The 21,159-nt window shown below is 43.7% G+C and overlaps 1 long non-coding RNA gene across 1 annotated transcript; it reads right to left on the minus strand.

Annotated features, from left to right (window-relative positions):
- Positions 1 to 3,105: 3,105 nt before the first annotated feature.
- Positions 3,106 to 15,494, minus strand: LOC128333735 (uncharacterized). Its single transcript, XR_008311062.1, has 5 exons — positions 15,302 to 15,494; positions 10,504 to 10,674; positions 5,226 to 5,342; positions 4,263 to 4,400; positions 3,106 to 3,425 (listed from the first exon to the last, which is right to left on the minus strand). It is a non-coding gene; the product is annotated as an uncharacterized LOC128333735 (long non-coding RNA).
- Between the last annotated feature and the right edge of the window lie 5,665 nt (positions 15,495 to 21,159).

Raw genomic sequence — 21,159 nt, forward strand, 5'->3', positions numbered from 1 at the left:
TGTAACGAACTGACCACTTCTAATGTGGAAGGCCTCATCAATAAATTTGATGACATGCTCATGAAGTGTGCTCATCTCATCTCTCACTCATCAGCAGTTAAGCACATATAAGCACTTGGCTGAAACTGAGTACAGGACCATGACGACGGCAGTTTCTCTTCAACGCTACACTTGGCTAAGGTCCACTACTCTTAACTCAGACATGAAAGACCATATGGAACACCTTCCCTTGGATGCGAAGGGTCTTTTCAGCGAGTCTACTGACACAACTATGGAGACTGTAAAAAAAAAAAAAAAATTCCAAATTTACTGCTAAAAGCTTCTCAGCTGCAGCCACATCTTCATAGGGCTGTACCCGCTAGAGATTATATAATCACCAATGTGGGCTTAAATATCAAGACAGAAAGGACTATTGCATGCTCTTTAAGCCCTACTATAAGAAAAGTTATGGCCAATGTTCCAAAAATCAAGGTCACCAAGGACAGCTCCAAGCAGTCTCTTCGATCTGGGAGACTGTCCACCACTTGCACCATCATTGCCGGCTGATGCCTTAAACACCATTCCACTGGCCCTTTGTGGCATGCCCTTGATATCGACTCATTTGCCACCCAACATCATCAGACTAGCCAGTCATGCTTCGGTATGGCACCAGATAACATCAGACCACTGGGTCCTACGAATTATCAACACTGGCTATGCGATCAAGTTCATAGCTTTGCTGAGTTTCGAGGGTATCAAGTCCACCCCTCCAACTCTGGCCCTCTGGCAAGAGGTACATGCCCTGCTGCAGAAAGTTGCAGTAGTCCCGGTGCGGTGGACAGATTGCCTATGGGGGTTTTATTGCTACTATTTCCTCGTCCCCAAGAAGGACAGGGGAATCGGAGCAATTATGGATCTCTGTGACCTAAACCGCTATGTGGATACATGGAAATTCTATATGACAACATTGCAGGGTATCCTTCTGCTCCTGGCCAACAAGGAGTGGCTTGCCACATTAGATCTCAAGGATGTGTATTTCCATATCGAGATCCAGGACAATCATTTCAAATTCCTGAGATTCGCCATAGGAGGCTTAGCGTTCTATGCCAGCTGGCAAGGCCATTCTGTCTTATCGCACCCAATGTGCAAAAGGTTTTTGAGGGGTGTTAATAATCTTTACACACACACACCCCGATCCGTGCTCCAACGGAGCAATGGAGCCTTTCCTTAGTTCTGGCCTCCATGATGGAAGTGCTTTTTGAACCTCTTCATGAACCCAGCCTGCACTACCTGATGCTTAAGACTGCCTTTCTAATAGCAATTACTACCACCAGGCACTTAAGCAAATTGACTGCCTTGCGCGCAGATGCATCATTCACACAATTCTATCCTAAAGTCATAATGCATACTGACCCTAAAGTTGTCACAGACTTCCACTTAGAACAGAACATTGTTCTTCTCTCCTTTCAGAATCCTGAGTCTCGATTGGACAGAGCGTTGCATTCCTTCGATGTTAGACGATGTCTGCTCTATTACCTGAAACGTACAGCAGATAAGATGCTCTTCATCTTGTTCAAAGGCAAGAATAAAGGTCTCCCCATCTCTAGGCAGCGGCTTTCCCACTGGTTGATGGAGCTCATTTTCTTAACATACAAGTTACAAAATCAACAACCTTCCAGACTTGTCAAAGCACATTCCATGAGGGCGTATGCTGCTTCTGCACATTTATCCAGCCTTTGCTTCAAGGATATCTATGCTGCGGCCACCTGGTCCTCGCACCCACCTTTCATCAACATTATGCTGTGGACTCGAGATTGGCTGCGGAGGCCAACTTTGGAAGTACTCAAAAGGATCCTTCAGTAGTGGGTGAAATGGCTGCACCCTCCACTGCGGGGGGAAAAGCTAGCTAGTCATCCATTTCTCATGACAACGGATCACTTCCAGATAGACAGGTTGCTAAACTGTAACTTATGATCTGGGGGTGATCTGTTGTCTGTCATGAGATCCACCCATACCTCCCTGCTGCAGCATTTCAGCTCAAGACTGCCTTGCCTTTGATCAATGAATCCCACACTGTATGGAATGTCTATCATCAGACGGATCTCCAAGAAACTGAGACAAAATGGCATCCAACTGCCGAGAAAAGCAAGGCACGGAGCAAGTGCACGGCTGGGAAGGGTGCCAATGAGGGGCTAGTTAATCCTTCCGTGATGTCCCTGCGCAGGCACAGTAACTCATTTCTCATGACTGACAATGGATCACCTCCAGATCATAAGTTACAGGTAAGCAACCTGTATTTCTTTGACGTGGTCTCTGTGCTTTACACAATTGGTCTTTGCGCCTGCAAAGAGGCCACATTGGGAACTTTCCAAGCTTCCATTTCCCTCTCAGCTTTTTGGCAGTAGCCCCCCCCCCCGGTGATGTTTAGCTCCTCTACCTTCCCTCTTTCAATCTTTCTTTGTCCACCAACAGATTGGCTTCATGCAGAACACTGAGTTTTCTCCAAAAAAAAGTCTTATTCCCTCTACGTTTCTGTTCTTGCTAACTTTACTTTTATTTTTCCCACTCATACCTCATTATTTGCATTTTGTGTTTTTCTTTTCCCCGCAACCCCCTCCCCTTCCCAGTACGAAATCAGAAGAGCTAGTTTCAACTAGCACATGCCCGGCAGGGTCACATTTAATAAGTGTACAAGGTGTGGGACCAATCTGCCCTCCACCAACTGGCACAGCCACTGCCTATTTTGTCTCTGAGAGACTCACTGTCTTAAATTCACCAAGAGGCACTCAAAACCAACTGTGGTACCCCAAGAAAAGGAGTCAGACTGTAGACCCTATGGCCCCACCTAAACCAAAAAAGAAAAGGATGACACAGAAAACAGCAACCACTTCCACCATCATAACCCACCCCAAGCCAGATTGCATCAACTTCAGTAGAGCATGAGGATCTACCAGGTTTAGAGAAATCTGATGGTGTGGGCTCCCTGATACATAGCCCCCTAGAACTGCATTCGCCATTGTCAAAATGCTCTTTATTGGACCCGTAAGAACCAAAAGAACCTCTCTTCAGACCCAAGGAAACTCACTCTGAAACTGAAGACACCCTCTACTTTGAACCCGAGGAATCTCACTTCCAGCCAAGAGATGCTCATTACCCACACTCTAATTTGACATATCACCACTCCAGGGTGGATCTTTATGATGAGCACCACTGAGAATGGGATAGACACCATTCTCAGAGCCTTCAGCTCCGAAGCAAAGGCAGTTTGGAACATAGGAACATAGGCAACTGCCATATAGCAAGTCAGGCCATTGGTCCATCTAGCTCAGTATTGTCTACACAGACTGGAAGCAGTTTTTCCAAGGTTGCAGGAAGGAGTCTCTCTTAGCCCTATCTTGGAAATGCCCGGGAGGGAACTTGGAATCTTCTGCATGTAAGATCTCATCCTTTAAAAAAGAAGAAGAAGAAAGCAATGACTGCAACGTCATGGCTCATGCAACAACCTGCCTGTCACCATTTCTAGAAGCATGGAAACTGATTACCACAGACTTCTGGGTTCTTATTATTATATGAATAGGTTATGCCCTGGAGTTTGCTTGCAGGCTCCCTCTCTCCCATATGTTTACCACCAAATCCACCCCAGTCATGAGGGAAGAAGTAGCCTCTCTTTTGGACAAAGATGCCATAGAAAAGGTTCCAAAATCAGCAACAGGGTTTCTACTCCCCATACTTCACCATACCCAAGTACAGTGGTGGCCTCTGGCCCATCCTGAACCTTGGGGAATTAAATTGTTGTGTCACTTACAGGCATTTTCCTATGATCACAATCCCTGTCATTCTCTTACTACTCCAGAGGGGAATGTGGTTTGCAGCCTTAGACCTAAAAGATGCATACTATTGCATCACCATATGGCCCCTAAACCGAAAATTCTTCCACTTCAAATTAGGGACAGACACTTATTAGTTCAAATCCCTTCCATTCGCACTTGCCTCTGCACCCAGAGTCTTCACCAAATGCATGGCTCCAGTCATGGCTTTTCTCCAGCAGACAGGAGTACAAATCTTCCCATAACTGGACAACTGGCTGATAGCTGGAAAGACACGTGCTCCCCCCCACCCCCGCCATCACCACAGATGCCATCCAAACTACAGTAGGCTTGCTAGAACATCTAGGTCTCCAAATCAACTACAAGAAATCAGACCTCACCCCCCACCCCACCCCACAAGATGCATAGAATTCATGGACCTCTTGTTTCATTCAACTCATGCCAAGGTTTATTTACCTCAGAGAAGAATCGGGACGCTCGCCTACTTAGCCAGGTAGGTAGCAGTGAGAAGACAGCACACAGCCGAAACAATCAAGCAGCTTCTCGGTTTATATGGCCTCCATGACTCATGTCGTACCACACGCAAGCCTACAGCTGTGATCAATGCAGAGTTGATTTCTTAGCAAGTTCAACCCACAAAGGGACCTCCAAAACATCTATCTACATCTCCTGGAAGTGGTAAGTCAGATTATCTGCTGTTGGACACATGTTCAACATCTTTCTATGGGACACCCATTCCTCAATGCCCAACACATTGTAACCATGGATGCTTTGGAAAGTGGTATGGGCAATCTACATCTCAAAGGTTGCTGGACTTGCCACCACTTAAACTATTTTCCTGCCCTGCAAAACTCTGTAGTGCTTGTTAAAACAGACAATACAACGACCAAAGCCTATATAAACAGGCAAGGGGGGTACCAGCTCCAGGACCCTCTTAAATTTCTCAATGGACATCTGACATTGATGCATTGCCCACCACATCACCCCCATTGTGGTCCATATCCAAGATTGCTCCAACACAAGGGCAGCCATCCTCAGCAGATCACAGACAGACTCTCACAAATGGTAGCTGATCCGGTCTGCCCTTCTACTGATCTTCTGAAAATGGGGCACCCCCAAAACAGACCTCTTTGCATCCCCTCACAACAGACAATGCCACCTATTCTGTTCCAGGGCTGGAGCAGGAAGGAACTCATTGAGTACACATTCTCCCTACATTGGGGAGAGACATTCTACTATTTCTTTCCACTCATCCCATTCTACTATTTCTTTCCACTCATCCCCAATTCCCAGAATTTTCAAAACACAACAAGATGGAGCTGATCACATTATAGTGACACCATGTTGGCCCAAAGACCATGATTTCCTCGTCTTTGTCGAATGTCGGCCATTTACTGTACTTAATGTCACACACTCAACTTCTCTTGGGCTTTGGGAAAGGACCTCCATCTGGATGTGAACAGCCTATGCCTTGCAGCATGGAGGATACAGACTCCCCACCAGCACTGCAGGAAGTCCTCATAGCGGCCAGGAAACCTGCAATGTGGAAATCATATGGTCATGAATGGAAACAGTTATTGGTATTCACAGAATCAAAAGACTTCAATCTGATGACAATGACTCCTAAAGAGGTCTTTGCCTATTTGCTGCACCTTAAGGAATCAGGTTTGAAGACATCCTCGCTTGAAGTGCATCTGGCTGCCATAGTGGCTCATGCCCCCAATGTTTCTTGGTTTCAACACCCAATTGTCAAACAGTTTATGAAAGGGCTAATGCATCTCCATCCAGACAACCCCATCATGGCACCAGCCTGGGATCTTTCCCTAGTACTTTCACATCTGATGTTGCCTACCTTGTCTCCCTCATACCCATCATTCTGGCCCACAGTTAGTGAGCTCAGCCCTGAGAGTAGATGCCACCTATTTGATATTACCCAAAGGAGGTGGTTTTTCACCCATATCAGAGAAGAAGCCCATCAATTTGGAGCTTCTGGACGACAATGGGTTTGAAGACTTCCTGGCAGAATACTGGACTGGTTTAGATGCAGATGCATATGTGTGGGAGGACAACTGGGATGATAACATCGAAGATGATTTCTCCAATCAGCTAAAAGCTGAGGCTCTCACCCAAAAGCTGAGGAGGAAATGGAAAGTTCCCAACATGGCTTCTGTGCAGGCGCAAAGCCTAAACATGTAAGAGCATAGATGACCACTAGAAGAACCAGAGGCAAGCAACCTGACGATCCCCAGTTGTTCTACAGTGTTTAATGTATATTAAAACATTTCCTCTCAATTATACATGTATAAATGTATTGCAAGACAAACACTCATTATAATGTCAAACTTTCTGCAGTTGGCATTGCATTGGCTGTCTATGCTGCGATTTGTACAGAAGGGTTTGTAAGTTTACTACTGTGCTCTCTGTGCCACTAGAAACATTTTTTATTTGTTACTACACAGCATCTGTCTGATCCTGTTTAATTATAGCTTATAGCACTTCATGGAACTCTGTTTTGGAGGGAATTGCAACATCTATAGGTTTCAAAACTAATGCATAGGCTTGTTGTATGTAACGGCCTGTCACTGGGCTGTAGTACACTCGGTGAGTTAATATCTGAAAAACACTTTCCAACTAGCTTTTCAAGGTTCAAGTGCATACTTTCTGTTGGATGACACATCACTAGACTTTTGTAATGTCTTTCTCCAATTGGTGCCAGTAAAAGTTCCAGTATTGCATATAATGATTTGGTAATGTAAAAAGGGTAGACGGGAAAACTTCCTAACTGAGGTATCATTCTGCCAACTGCCAAGAGTTGTAACTGAATAATTTTTCTTTTCAGATAGAGGGAGGCTGGCATCTGTGGAGTATACAGTGAGTGACCTGGATTAAGGTAGATAATGGGAATCAGGGGCGTATCTAGGGTAGGGCAGGCAGGGCACATGCCCCGGGCGCCACTTGAAAGGGGTGCGCCATTTTTTAAAATGGAAACAAAAATTTTAAAGGCCACCGAAAACAAAATGGCCATTGTGCATGCTCAAATGGCCTCTACAAGGCCCTAGGCTATGCCAGGCCCCGCAGAGGCCAATTGAGCATGTGTGGTGGCCATTTTGTTTAAGGCAGCCATTTAAAAAAAACATTTTTTAAAAAATGGACACTGCACATGCTCAAATGATGGGTGCGAGGCCCTCAGCCCGGGATGGGCTGCAGCAGTGAATTAAGAGGCCAGCGGGGGCAGGGGGAACCTTTGCAGATACCCCCCCCCCATAGTATTTGGGTATTTTATGAGCCACAGCATACTGAAACTTGTAGTTTTCCAGCATTTTTTGGTCTGGCTATGTCCACTGCTAAATAGTTTTTGAAATATTAAAAGATGAATGAGCTTGACTTGTATTTTTCAGCTGATATTATGGTAAAGTTATCTGAAAGATGGGTGTCAGATGTTTGGACAGGGGGAGCAATTTCAGTGCTTGCCCTAGGTGCTGTTTTCCCTAGATACGCCTCTGATGGGAATAGATGGTGTTGATTACTTTGGAGTCCATGATAAATAGGATTTAGGTCAAACTTCACATGAGAGATGTGAACTGTTAGTATGTCTGCTGTGGGGGGCCAAGTCATATGTGTTTTATCAGCTCCTAAGTTGCACAATATTTTTTTGGAACGGAATCCATCTTACTTAAAAACTATCTAGCATTCAAGGGTTTATGTCCATCCTGGGATAAAAGTGAACCCTGCTAACTGAGCAAAGAGGCACCTTTTTAAAGTGGTGATTCTCTTTATTTAGCAGGGCGAGAGCAACTGCCTCTATCAATCCCCAGCACAGCATTCCTCCAGTGGCTGTTGCTGGTCTCTTTCTTACCTTTCTGTTTTAGATTGTGAGCCCTTCGGGGACAGGGAGCCATTTTATTTATTTCTGTGTAAACTGCTTTGGGAACTTTGGTTGAAAAGCAGTATATAAATATATTCTTCGTATTCGTAACATGTATTGACTAGCATGTGATAACTGTGGGATTCTTAGCTGAATTTTTCTTGTCCTGTAGAGAACTTTTGCACAATAGCACAGTTACAAGTATTCCCATGATTTCATGCCGCTATGTAATCTTGCCTCTTACTATCGCTGAGGGGAATGTGCATCAATAAGTTGCACAATTTAAAAAATTGTGCTTGTGCAAGATTACGTAGCTGCATGAAATCATGGGAATATTTGTAACTGTGCTATTGTGCAAAAGTTATCTACAAGACAAGAGGCATGCCATGGGTTGTTCACCTTGTGGTGCAAGTGCAGAAGTTTGCACTAATACAACACTAGTCTGGAATGCCATCTCCAGACTTGGTGCAACAGCCTTGTGCTAGTGTACTGTTCTTGCACAAGCACTGCAGTAAGATGTCGGCCACTGATTCTTATCTGTCCAAACAGAAAGCTAAGCAGCTTGGCTTCAAAGGATGGTTTCATGCCAATGAGAATCCTGCTGAAATATAACAACTGCAAAAGTATTCTCAATATTAGGGAAGCAACCTAATTATGTTCCTAACCTAGTTTGTATAACGATGGCACAAGTTTTGCATGAGAACTCAAGTGCATGTTTCTTGCAGAGCTATCCTATTTATAGACTTTTGGTTTGATGGAAGGATGGGGGAAATAAGCAAAACTTTATCAGTTTTCTTCTGCGGTTTGGATCCATCGTGCAAGCATTTAACCAAGTTTCCCCTCTATGAAATAATTATGTACATGTAGCCATTCAATAAACTGATTGCCAGTACTAACTTGCCAAATGGTAGAATCTTACCAAACTACCTCAAGGTGGAGCTATCTCACCTAGGGGTTAGCTTGTCACCTGCATCATCTTACCAAGTTGTGAGGGGAAATTTTGCCACACAGAAGGTGCAGATGTCAGGTTAAATTAGTGATAAAATGGCTGTGTGTTACCACCCAATCTCTATAAAGTCAAGAAGTGTGATCAGATTTTCCTGGCCTCTTGGCAGGAGAGTACTGCTAACCAGATATGAAATAGTTACATGTACACCATGCATGGTAAGTTATTGCTTAATCATCATATGGACCAACCACCTGCTGCTTAAAAATTGACATTCCAGGAAGCCAGCTGGGGTGGTGAGTACCATGGGCGGGGGGAATGCTCATTTGTGATTTTTGACCAGGGCTACATCCCTAGAGATGGAAAATAGATCATAGCACCGCAATAGTTTCAATTTTCCATGTGTCGTCATGCTTTTATTGTCCTCACTATTGGACCTGCAATCGCCAAGTGGTGTGTTAAAAGTTTTTAAAACACAAAAACTATTATAACACTGTAACAATGTCATCAGAGGAATGGAAACGAAAATTGGCAGGCACATCCTCCAAATATGGCTTCATGGAGAGAATACTGTACAATAATGTGTTTGTTGTTACCCTAACTCTAAGGCTTTCCTTTGTGCAAAGATGACTGCAAAAGAAGGGGTGATGATACACATAAAGCTGTAAGGGCAACAATGCCACTACTTATTTTCTGTCTTTAGCAGGGGATGGAGTAGATCAGGACTGCTCAACTTCGGTCTTCCTGCAGATGTTGGCCTTCAATTCCCATAATCCCTGGCTATTGGCCACTATGTCTGGGGATTATGGGAGTTGTAGTTCAAAAACAGCTGGTGGGGGGGCTACATTGAGCAGGTCTGGGGTAGACATTGCCAAAATGGAAACCACTCAGCCATTATTATTTTTTGAAAGATGGTATATAAATCAAATAAAATCACTATGAGCATTTGTCTCCTGAAATGATACTGATGGCTGAAATTTTGTGGGCCTGGCTCATGGACTAGGAGAATCTCCATTGTTTAAATACACAGACTCATACTTGAATTGTAATAGTCTTCTAACTTAAATAGTAAAATTGCACTCTGGCCTGCACAATCAAGGATATGAATTGTTTTGCAGAGCTGCTCTAGTGACAGTCATAAATTTTAAAATCAATTGAACATATAGTTCCTCCTTATAAATAGCCAAGTAACACAATTTTTCATAATGCTTCTGAACACTGACAAAATGTGATATATTTGTCCTGTCCCTTCGACCTTCTCTGTCGTGTCATCATATAAAGGCTATTCCTATCCTTCAGGAGCAAATACTTGAATGAAGAGGCTTTGTTGAACTGTTGCTAGGAGATGGTTGGAGGGAGCTGAATCATGCTGTTTACAGTTGGTGTAAAGTATATTTGAAAATGCCTTCACTTAGGAAATCCCCTTCCTCCCCCAGTTGGTATTATTTAAGAGCTGTTGTAAAACGGCAACAAGATGCCTGAGAAAATAGCAGCATCAACATATCTATTGTTTTGAGTTAAAAACGGCTCTGCTGGATCTTACATGAGAGAGTACCCACCCCCTCCCTGCACCTTTTACAAAGATCTAAGGATTTTTAAAAATAAGAGAGCTCTGCTGATTTTTCCCCCCCTCTTGATGCCAGCTTTCATCAAAATAGACAGATGTACAAAATTAAGACTGTAATTCTATGCACGCTTACTTGAAAGTAAGTTCCATTTAACAAAATGGGACTTATTTCTGCATACATTTGCAAAAGATCAGGTTCCATATAGGCCAACCCAGGGGGCTCTCAGACTTGAACCTAGCCCAGTTTTGTGGTCCAGCTAGCACTGGTAGATACCCTAGCAAAAGTGGAATGTTTTGTCCTCTTGATCTGTGTCGGTACCTTTATACTGGGGAGCTGAGTTACCCGCATCTGCGGTCAGTGGCTCACATGGTCTCCGTTGTATAGTTCTATTATTTGTGGATGGATGCTGCATGATGTTTCGCTGCTATATCTAATTGAGCAGAGTCTTCTTAGATCCTGGTGTTCTGCCCCAGGAGTATTCCCATCATCCTGAGGGAAGAGGAGAGAGCATAGTCTGGCTATTGGAAGCATCCATCTTCAGCTGATGGCTTCTGTTAGGATTTGGACTACCCAATCATGACATCACAGTTCAGCATCCATTGTTGCACTGCAGGAGCACGGTAGCTGTGTAGGTGTAATTTGGAGACTGTCCAAACTGCACTACTGAATGGACGCTTATGTAGAATGCTATCTTGGCCACACAGAACTAGATGGACTAGGAACTTAAGATAGGAAGCTGCCTTACACCAAGTCAGGCTATTGGCCCAGCTCAACACTGTCTAGTTACATTGTTTGCCTGGTAGTAGCTTTCCGAGGTTTGCCGAGGTAGTAGCTTTCCGAGGTTCCGAGGCCTGTCCCAGCCCTACCTGGAGATGCTGCCAGGGACTGAACCTGGGACCTCATGCGTGCAAAGTAGATACTCTACCATTGAGCTACAGCCTCATCTGCATCAGCCATAAACCTCACACGGTAATCTCAGGCCAAACTCCCACCTTCTCTCTCTCCCCTCCCTCCCACCTTGCAAAGCATGGGTGAAAGAGAACCATGTATGCTCTCCTGAGCATCTTGGATGGATAGGATAAAAATGTGTATATGAGTAATACATTTATACAAATATGAGTAATAGTAATGGGGTGATTGTTATTAGAAGTAAATACAGAGAGGCAGTACATAATTCCATGTTCCCACAGGTAAAAATAGCAGAATTAAGCCTTGCGTTGCTTTAAACACACTGCTCCACATATCTTCTGACATGGAAGTGGGTTTTCTTCTCTGGCATTGTTAACTTGCTATGTACTCTGTCTGGTCTTGTTCTTAAATTAACAAGCCTACTTCTTTCCTCTAAAGTATTAGTCAATAAGCACCCCTAAATGCCTGCATCCAGTACTGGAGATAGCAGATGAGGAAGACTGTAGAAATCGTCTCTCAGTAGGATGCTGGCTAAGACTTTTCTCAGCAGCTTTAACGGCTGTGTATCTGCCCCTTTTCTCTTTGAAGGGAAGATAAGACTCTTGTCTTACACTTGGTGTTTATCAGCCTTTCTATGGAATAAGATGTATTTACATTTTAGAGAGGGGCCTGTTCTTCAGAGAGAGTAATTTCAGAGAGGGGCCTGTTCTTCAGTGCTGCTACTGCCGTGGTTTCAGCATTGCTTGTGGTACCTGTCTGTGTCGCTGTGTTAAAATTCCCATGTATCGTGGTTACTGGCCTTTTTTGCCTACATGGTGTTTTTTAGCCACTAGGTGGTGCAAACATTCCGAAACTGCAATGTCATACACGCCTAAAGGTGACAGACTCGCACATGTAATCTTCCTTGAGTCAGGAATTAGTATTCAGTCTCACACTACCAGCCTTTCTGTATAAACTACACACACAGACTACAGCACTCCTCATAGCTATTCAGTACCATTACATGTACTGAGAAGACACAGATAGTCCAAATCAAAATAGGAAATAAATTGCAAGGTGGAGTATTTGGAACAGGGCACCACTAATACAAAGTTGTTTGTCTGGCTCAAACTGTACTCTGGGGAAAGGAGCAAAGGTTTGTGCTGCGTGTTTTCATACTTGGCCATCATGATGGTTTGTGTGTGAGCTGAGATACTTGCTTCTGCCTTTCCTCTCAATGTTGTCTAGGAGAAAGCACAAGAATATGCATTCCTGTTAAGTGTGATGGTGGCATTTGGTGGTGTGTTAATAGCAATGGCAACATGTGGTATGTTAATTTTTTGCATTAGTGCATGTCTTTTCTGAAATGTCAACATGCTATATAATTGCACACTTTTCCATGGGAGTATGGGCTGGTTCTCATAACCCTAAACAGGGTAGAGGTGTCCAGCCAGGGTAGAAAGGCTGGTGGACATGTAAACCCAAACATCAGGGGAGGAGGAGGAAAGAGTGATCTGGGTAGGACAGGCATGCCCAACCCACATTCTGTCCCAGCATTTTATGGAAGGTGGATGGAAAACCATCCTTCCCAGCTTTCGGCACCCACATGATCCCCTCTCCTGCCTTGATGTTTGGGTTTAAAGGTAAAGTGTGCCATCAAGTCGGTGTTGACTCCTGGCGACCACAAAGCCCTGTGGTTGTCTTTGGTAGAATACAGAGGGGATTTACCATTGCCTCCTCCCACACAGTATGATATGATGCCTGTCAGCATGTTCCTATATCGCTGCTACCAGTGGGGATTCAAACTGGCAGCCTCATGCGTGCTAGGCAAGTCATTTCCCACGGAGCCATTAGGTGGCTGATGTTTGGGTTTACACGGCCACTTATCAGGAGTGTGCCCAGCTCTCCTTCCCCAGCTAAGCCCTCATCCTATCCTGTTTACAATCGTGAGAAAGCATCTTATACGTAGGTGTAAGACAAGCAAAACACCCATAGTCAAAGAATGCAGGGAAAGGGAAACCATTTTTGAAGCCATGCCTTGTGCCGTCTCCCCGCAGCAGCTGTGAACTTGCTGATAACATACAAGTAATTAGCCACCTAATGGTGCTGTGGGAAATGACTTGACTAGCAAGCCAGAGGTTGCCAGTTCAAATCCCCGCTGGTATGTTTCCCAGACTATGGGCAACACACATCAGGCAGCAGCAATATAGGAAGATGCTGAAAGGCATCAACTCATTCTGTGCGGGAGATGGCAATGGTAAACCCCTCCTGTATTCTACCAAAGACAACCACAGGGCTCTGTGGTTGCCAAGAGTCAGCACCGACAGCACACTTTAAGAATATCCTGAGTAGTGTATCTCCTAACTAGTGCTGCACAAGTATGATATGTAGTGGGCTGCAGTTTAAACAAGCTGTATTCATATTGTATCAGACATTTTCTTACTGAGTTCAACAGGACTCCTCTCAGATAAGTGTGCATGAAATTTGTCTTAGTCCCATTGAAACAGCATCACCTTAAGTCCAAGTTCTTTGGTATAAGCGGCTTATGGACTGGGCTGTGAAGAGGTAGCACACTCTTAAGTGTTAAAGAATATGAAATACCAATAGTCAGCAGGAAGTGACAGTATATGGGTATGGTAAATACTTATATACCGCTTTTCAACAAAAGTTCCCAAAGCGTGTGTGTGTATTAATTTATAAGTATACTTATATAAGTGTGTGTGTGTGTGTGTATAAAATGGCTCCCTGTCCCCAAAGGGTTCATATTCTAAAAAAGGAACATAACCTAGACATCTGCAACAGCCACTGGAGGAATGCTGTGCTGGGGATCGATAGAGCCAACTGCTCTCCCCCCTGCTCAATAAAGGTAAAGCAACTATTCATTTAACATGTTAAAAACTCCCAACGCTCCTCTTGACTGCTTCTCATAAATTTATAGAAGATTAATTAAATATATTGAATTATCGCTTTCCCCTATCGCTTTCAAAGAGTTTATCCAATCAAATTGTGCAGAACTTTGGAAATGAGAGTACTAGCAATTAACTATTTACTCCCCCTGCCGACTGAGCAAGGAGGCACCCTTTTAAAGTCATGATGATCTTTATTTAGCAGGGGGAGAGCAAGTGGCCCTATCCATCCCAGGCACAGCATCCCTCCAGTGGCTGTTGCTGGTGTCTATCTTATGTTTCTTTTTAGATTGTGAGCCTTTCGCAGATAGGGATCCATCTTTCTTTATATTTATTTCTCTATGTAAACTGCTTTGGGAACTATAGTTGAAAAGCGGTATATAAATATTCATCGTCATTTACTTGAAGAAGAAAAACACCTAACCATATGAGGTTAAGGTACGCTTTAATTTTGAAGTTTGTGTACATTTAATAATTCCAGAGTATAATGTTTTCCTCAGGCATTTAAAAGTAGGGCTGTGTGTCGGAAATGCTAAAAGTCTGGCTCATCTTGAGTTGAACAAAACAGTAAAGTTATTAACAATGGGAAATGGCAGAGATTCATATCTCCAGCAGTGCTGACTTAGTGAAGTGTGTACAGAGCCAGGACTATATAAACAGGAGGTGATTTCCCACTTAGCTGATGTAGTCTTCAAGAGATTGACAAATGATACTCTCCTGTTGTCTCAGTAATAAATCTCCCACCTACTCATATACAGTCTTCACATTAGTGTTAAGGAAAAAAAGTCTTGTCAGAGAAAAGCTTGTTTTGTTTTGTTTGTTTGTTTGTTTGTTTGTTTGTTTGTTTGTTTGTTTGTTTGTTTAACTAACACACTTGTATACCACTCCATACGTAAGTCCCTGGGTGATTCACAATCTAAAAATTTTTAAAAATTAACATAGTTAAAGCAATTTAAAATACAGTACGGATAAATACAGATTAAAAACTCTAAAACTTAAAACATTAAAACTATAGTGAAGCTTAGTATTCACGTATTTTAATAATAATTAATAATTAATTAGGGCTCAGGGCAGTTTACACAGAGAAATAGTAAATAAATAAGATGGATCCCTGTCCCCAAAGGGCTCACAATCTAAAAAGAAACAAGATAGACACCAGCAACAGTCACTGGAGGTATTGTGCTGGGGGTGGAGAGGGCCAGATACTCTCCCCCTGCTCAGTAAAGAGAATTGCCACATTTCACCACGCATGGAGAAACAAAATGTTTCTCCATGCAAAAGCAGCATACATTAAAGACTTGCTGGACTTAGTAATCTCATACCTGAGCGGTAGCCTTCAAGCTAGTTGTGCAGGAGAGCTGGTCTTGTGGTAGCAAGCGTGACTTCTCCCTGTAGCTAAGCAGGGTCTGTCCTGGTTGCATATGAATAGGAGACTTGATGTGTGAGCAGCACTCTTAAGATTTCTCCTTAAGAGATGGAACCTCTCCGGGAAGGGCAGAAGTTCCAAGTTCCCTCCTTGGCTGAAAGGTAGGACAAGATTTTTTTTTTATAGGACAAGATTTTTTATTGAACCAACAAACTAGCAAAGCATACAGTATGTTGAAAGGTAGGGCTGAGAGAGATTCCTGCCTGCAACTTTGGAGAACCCACTGCTAGTCTGTGTAGACAATAGTAAGCTAGATGGACCTATGGTCTGACTCAGTATATGGCAGCTTCCTATGTTCCACTAGCATAAATACTGTTGTACTAAAATAAATAGGTACTGCAGTTGAGGAAAGGAGATGTCAGTCATACTTTAGTAGATGTTATTTTGGCTTATATAAAAAATTTCATGGCTGGATAACTGCATACAAGTTATGGATATACAGGCTGCTATTTTTGCTTTTCACATTGCACTGTGACTAGTCACACTGTGACTTTTAGCTGTCATTTTATTATGCAAAAAACAACCCACTATTCAGCAGCAGTCTGACAGAGCTAGATAAAAGCTAATTGATAAAATATGTACTAAGAACTCAGAACTTAGAACTTTCGGGAGCAGTAATTCTTTTGCACCCCATTATTTGTCACTGAAAACAATTCAAATGTATGCCAGCAGGTGATGGCACCTGAATGTCTGTTGCGGAACTTATCTTTGTCTACCATAATGTTTGACTCTGGATTTAGATTTTATTTGAATGTTTAGTTGCTATACAGAATTCCCTTCCCACACAATTGTCTTTCTAATTGGAAGCAATGTACCTTTGTTCTCTCGTGTTCTCATTCTCTCTCTCCCTACCCCATGTTACTTGAAGTAAAACTACAAAATGGCTTCTGGGAAACTACAGACAGCTTGACTTGATGTTGATACCTAGCAAGATCCTGTTACCAGTTAGAAGCCTCTCAGCCTTTGAGTACTTAGAAAAGAATGTGGTGATTATTAGGATCCAGCATGGATTTACTGAGAACAAGTTGCACCTGACTAATCTTATTTCCTGTTTGATAGCACTGCTAGTGTGTAGATCATGGCAATGCCATGGACATAATGTATCTTTATTTCAGGAAAGCATATCAACAATATCCTTGTTGATAAATTGGTAAAACGTGGGCTAGATTATGCTACGGTTAGGTGGATTCATACCCTTGCTAACTTGGTAAAGAGGCACCTTTTAACGTGATGATTCTCTTTATTTAGCAGGGGGAGAGTAACTGTCCCTATCCACCCCCAGCACAGTACCTCCAGTGACTGTTGCTGGTGTCTATCTGATGTTTCTTTTTAGACTGTGAGCCCTTTGGGGACAGGGATCCATCTTATTTATTTTTTTATTTAACTGTGTAAACTGCCCTGAGCCATTTTTGGAAGGGCAGTATAGAAATCAAATGAATGAATGAATGATTTAACAACCGTACCCAATATGTGTTAGTTAATGGTTCCATGTCAAACCTGGAGGGAGTGAAGTACCATAGGACTGTGTTCTAGGCCCTGTGCTGTTCAACATTTTTATAAATGCCTTGATCGTGGGAATAGAGGGTATGCTTATCAGATTTGCAGGCAAGTCAAAGCTAGAAACAGAATCAAGATTCAAAATTATTTGGGCAGGTTTTAATGTTGAGCCAAAACCAACTTGATGACAAAATTCAACAGAGACAAAAGGAAAGTCCTGTATTTCTGGGTAAGAAAAATCAAATGCACTTGTATAAGACAGCAGACACTTAGTAGGCCACAAGATAAACATGAGCCAACAGTGTGATGCAGCTGCTAAAAAAACACATACAATACTGAGCTCCATTAAGAGAAGCACTGTGTCTAGATCATGAGAAGTGATCCATTTCCCTGTATTCTGCACTGATCCAACCTCATGTGGAATATTATGTCCAGTTTGGGGCGCTGTATTTTAAGAAGCACATTGATAAACTGGAATAGGTTTAGAAGACGGCAACAAAGATATCAAGGAGCAAACCCAAGTCCCATGAGGAAACCGAGCTGGGTATGTTTAGTTTGGAGAAGAGACAAATAAGGTGAGATATGATGGCTGTCTTCAAATATCTGAAGGACTGTCACCTAAAAGAAGGAACAGATTTTATTCTTTTACTCCTGAGGGCAGGACTAGAACTAATGGGTTGAGATTCCAAGGAAGCAGATTCAGGCTCGATAGCTGGGAAGAATCTCCTATGTGTAGGAGTTGTTCAGCAGTAGATCCGTCTGTCTCCTGCAGTGACAGGTTCTCTCTCGCTGGGGATTTTCAAGCAGACTGGACAGCCATCGATCAGAGAAGCAGAAGTGGCTTCCTGCCATGAGCAGGGGGCTGGAAGACCTCTGAGGTCCCTGCCAGCTCTACATGTCTATTATACTACAATTCGTATGTTGAATTCTTTTGCATTGCTGTATAAAAGTATTAAATAAACTACATGGGGGGAAATATATATTTTTTAAATTGCAGCGAACAAAGCAAATTCTCTCCCATCTGTCTTAAACATATTGTATCTAGTAGCACTTCCCCAGATTTATATGTGCTCTTGATATGTCTACACAGGTTGAATGTCCACTATGGAGGAGAATGGGCAGAAAGTCCTTGCTGCTCATTAACAGTACTTGGGGGAACACTCACAGTGTGCTGTGACGTCCAACTGAGCAAGGAGGTACCTTCTTAATATATTGAGGGGGCAGGCAGCAACAGTCTCTTCCTAACCCCAGCACAGCATCATTCTGGTGCAGGCCTGCTCAACTTAAGCCCCCCCAGCTGTTTATGATCTACAATTCCCATAATCTCCAGCCACAGTGGCCAATAGCCAGGGATTATGGGGATTGTAGGCCAACATCTGCAGGAGGGCCGAAGTTGAGCAGCCCTGTTCTAGTGGCTTCTGCTGGTGTCTACCCAGAGGTGCACCTAGGTCCTTTTGGAGCCTGGACTTAAAGGCCTTTGGAGCCCATCCACCCTAGCCTTGCTGCAGGTTAAGCATCATCTCCCTACATACACACACACCCTGTGACACATGTAATATTTTTAACACGAGTCCTTGAGGGCACAGACAGCAACTGAATTCACAAGAATGTAAGAATATAAAACAGGTATACTTATGCAAATATGCATTAGCAGAAACATTTCAACATGCAACAAACATATTCCCATCCCACATATTTCTTTCCCCACCCCCGCCTCTAAAGCAGAGGTCACGCTCAGCTGCCCAGCGCAGTGACCACACCCCCTGGGATAGACTACAGAGGAAGTGGGGGGCCCCAAGGGTATAGAGGCCCCAAGGGTATGGAGGCCCAGGACTTTGGCCCAGAAGTCCAGGGGAAAGAGCACTTCTGTGTCTATCTTATATTTCTTTTTAGATTGTGAGCCTTTTGGGGCCAAGGAACCATCTTTATTTATTTTTCTATGTAAACTGCTTTGAGAACTTTTGTTGAAAAGCGGAATATAGTTTATTGGGACCAACCAAAATGACGCCAAGATGTAAACAGCAAGATTTCTGAGTTCTCTTCTCATCAAACTGAATGGTAAGGCAAATAAAGTGGGGGGCAGGGGGGAGGAAAAGGTTGGGCATAGTGACAGAGCCCCCAAGCCTGCTGTTGGCAAGTTGCTATGCACCAGGCCTGTAACCAGCCTCAAAATTGGCGGGGGGGGGGTGGAATTGCAGAAATCATAAAATGTTCAGTGGAAAAAGTCAGGTACACACCATGCCACCAACTGGCTACAGCACAACTCTGGGTCAATTTGGTTAGTCCTAACAAAGCCTTATTTGCCTCAGTGAATTCATTGTGGCCTTAGAGAAGCTACAATTTATCAGTCCCCTCCTCCCACCTGCACAAAGGGTCCCATCTCAATCAGATTAGAGCATGGATTCTCAAATGTGGGTCCCCAGATGATGTTGGACTACAGCTCCCAGTCATCTCTAGCCCTTGGTGGCTGGGGCTGATGCTGATGGGAGATGTAGTCCAACTACAGCTGGGGCCCAGTGTTCCCTCTAATCTTTTTCATCATCTGTGTGTGGAATGAGTTTCATTCTGAGTGGAAATATCAAGGCAGTGTGTGGAACATAGGAAGCTGCCATATACTGAGTCACACCATTAGTCTATCTAGCTCAGTATTGTCTACACAGACTGGCAGCAGCTTCTCCAAGGTTGCAGGCAGGAATCTCTCTCAGTCCTATCTTGGAGATGACAGGGAGGGAACTTGGAACTTTCTGCTCTTCCCAGAGCAGCTCCATCCCCTAAGGGGGATATCTTACAGTGCTCACACATCAAGTCTCCCATTCATATGCAACCAGGGCAGACCCTGCTTAGTTAAGGGGAGGAGTGCACATGTGCATTCAGAATGGGGCCTTCCTGATTCATCTTGAGTGGGAACTAAAATGAACTGAATGGACATACAAAAAACTTGTGAGTGTGCACACCTTGCGGGGGGGGAATACTGCAGGGGACCGATGTTTGAGAACTCTTGCTCCTAGGGGATTGTTGAACAAATAAGCAAGAAAGTATGTAAAGTGCATTGAACACTCTGTAGTGTGGGGGTCAAACATAAGACTCAGAGGTCCTGTCAAGCTGCACTGGGGCTAGTGGTACCCCTACAGCAGTGCATTGCATTCAAATTATTGGTTGAGTGCTGAATCCAAGTGATATAGACACCTTTTCACTGAAAAAATTGAGAGCATCTGCTGTTAGTTGTGGAGAATAACTTGGCCTTCTAACCTTTTGACTCTGACATATACATACTTACCATTTATTTTTAAATACCGTTTAGCACAATTGATCTGATGTGCTATGAGAGCCACAGCCTGAACTCCACGAGCACAACCAGAGAAGAAGGCTCGTCCAAAATAACAAATTGCAATTTCTGTAGGAGTTGCATTTATCTGTGTCATCTGCCCCTCTTATTCCCAGGACTCTGGAGTTAAATCCTGTGTATATCTAAATGGTCACTTGCCCAATTCCCTTTGTGCTTCGGAAGTTTTTGGCATGAGTTCATGTTTAAACACAATAGGCAAGCCTAATGCTGGAGACATGCTAGCAAAAGCCATTAGCACAGAAGAAAAACATCCTGTAGCTCAAAAGAGGGGAACCGAGTCCTCCCTTCTTCTGGGGGCCTTCATCGGATGACATTGTTTTGTTCCGAGTCCTTCCCCACCACGTTGCCAAGTTCAGCAGACAGCTAGTAATACAAGTCCTCTTTCCCCAACGCCCCCACCCTGATTCCCATCAGATCGTTTGGATGGGTCAAATGCCCTCCACTCCACCCCACCTTCTGCGGGGCCAGATGCTTCCAGACAGACCTTGAGTCCAGAGGACGGGGCGGGGGCTAGTGGTTACAGCCGCTAGTCAGTCTTTAAGCAGAGACAGGTATCTCCCTCAGAGAAGATCCCGTCTCGAGTCTATGCATATTTAGCCGGAGGTAAGCCCCACTGGTTGCAACGGGAGTTACTCCCATGTAAAGGCGTGCAGAGCTGCTGCGCCCTAAGCAGTCATGCGCGCCAACCCTTCGCAGCTCCTCGCTCAGATTTCCTGTCCCACACTTTGTTCTCTCCACGCTCCAAAGACTTCAACTCAGTTAACACCTTCTCAGCCAAATTAGACTAGAGGCAGCGTCTATTGGCCAGTTTCAACCCTTTTCCTGAGCTCTCATTTGCAAGCGGCAACGTCGATCAATTTTTTTTAAAAAAAACCTCTTCTTGCACCCCCCCCCCCGGTCTTCTCTCTAGC

This window comes from Hemicordylus capensis, chromosome 1 (genome assembly GCF_027244095.1).
Source record: "Hemicordylus capensis ecotype Gifberg chromosome 1, rHemCap1.1.pri, whole genome shotgun sequence".
In the NCBI taxonomy this organism is placed as follows: domain Eukaryota; kingdom Metazoa; phylum Chordata; class Lepidosauria; order Squamata; family Cordylidae; genus Hemicordylus; species Hemicordylus capensis.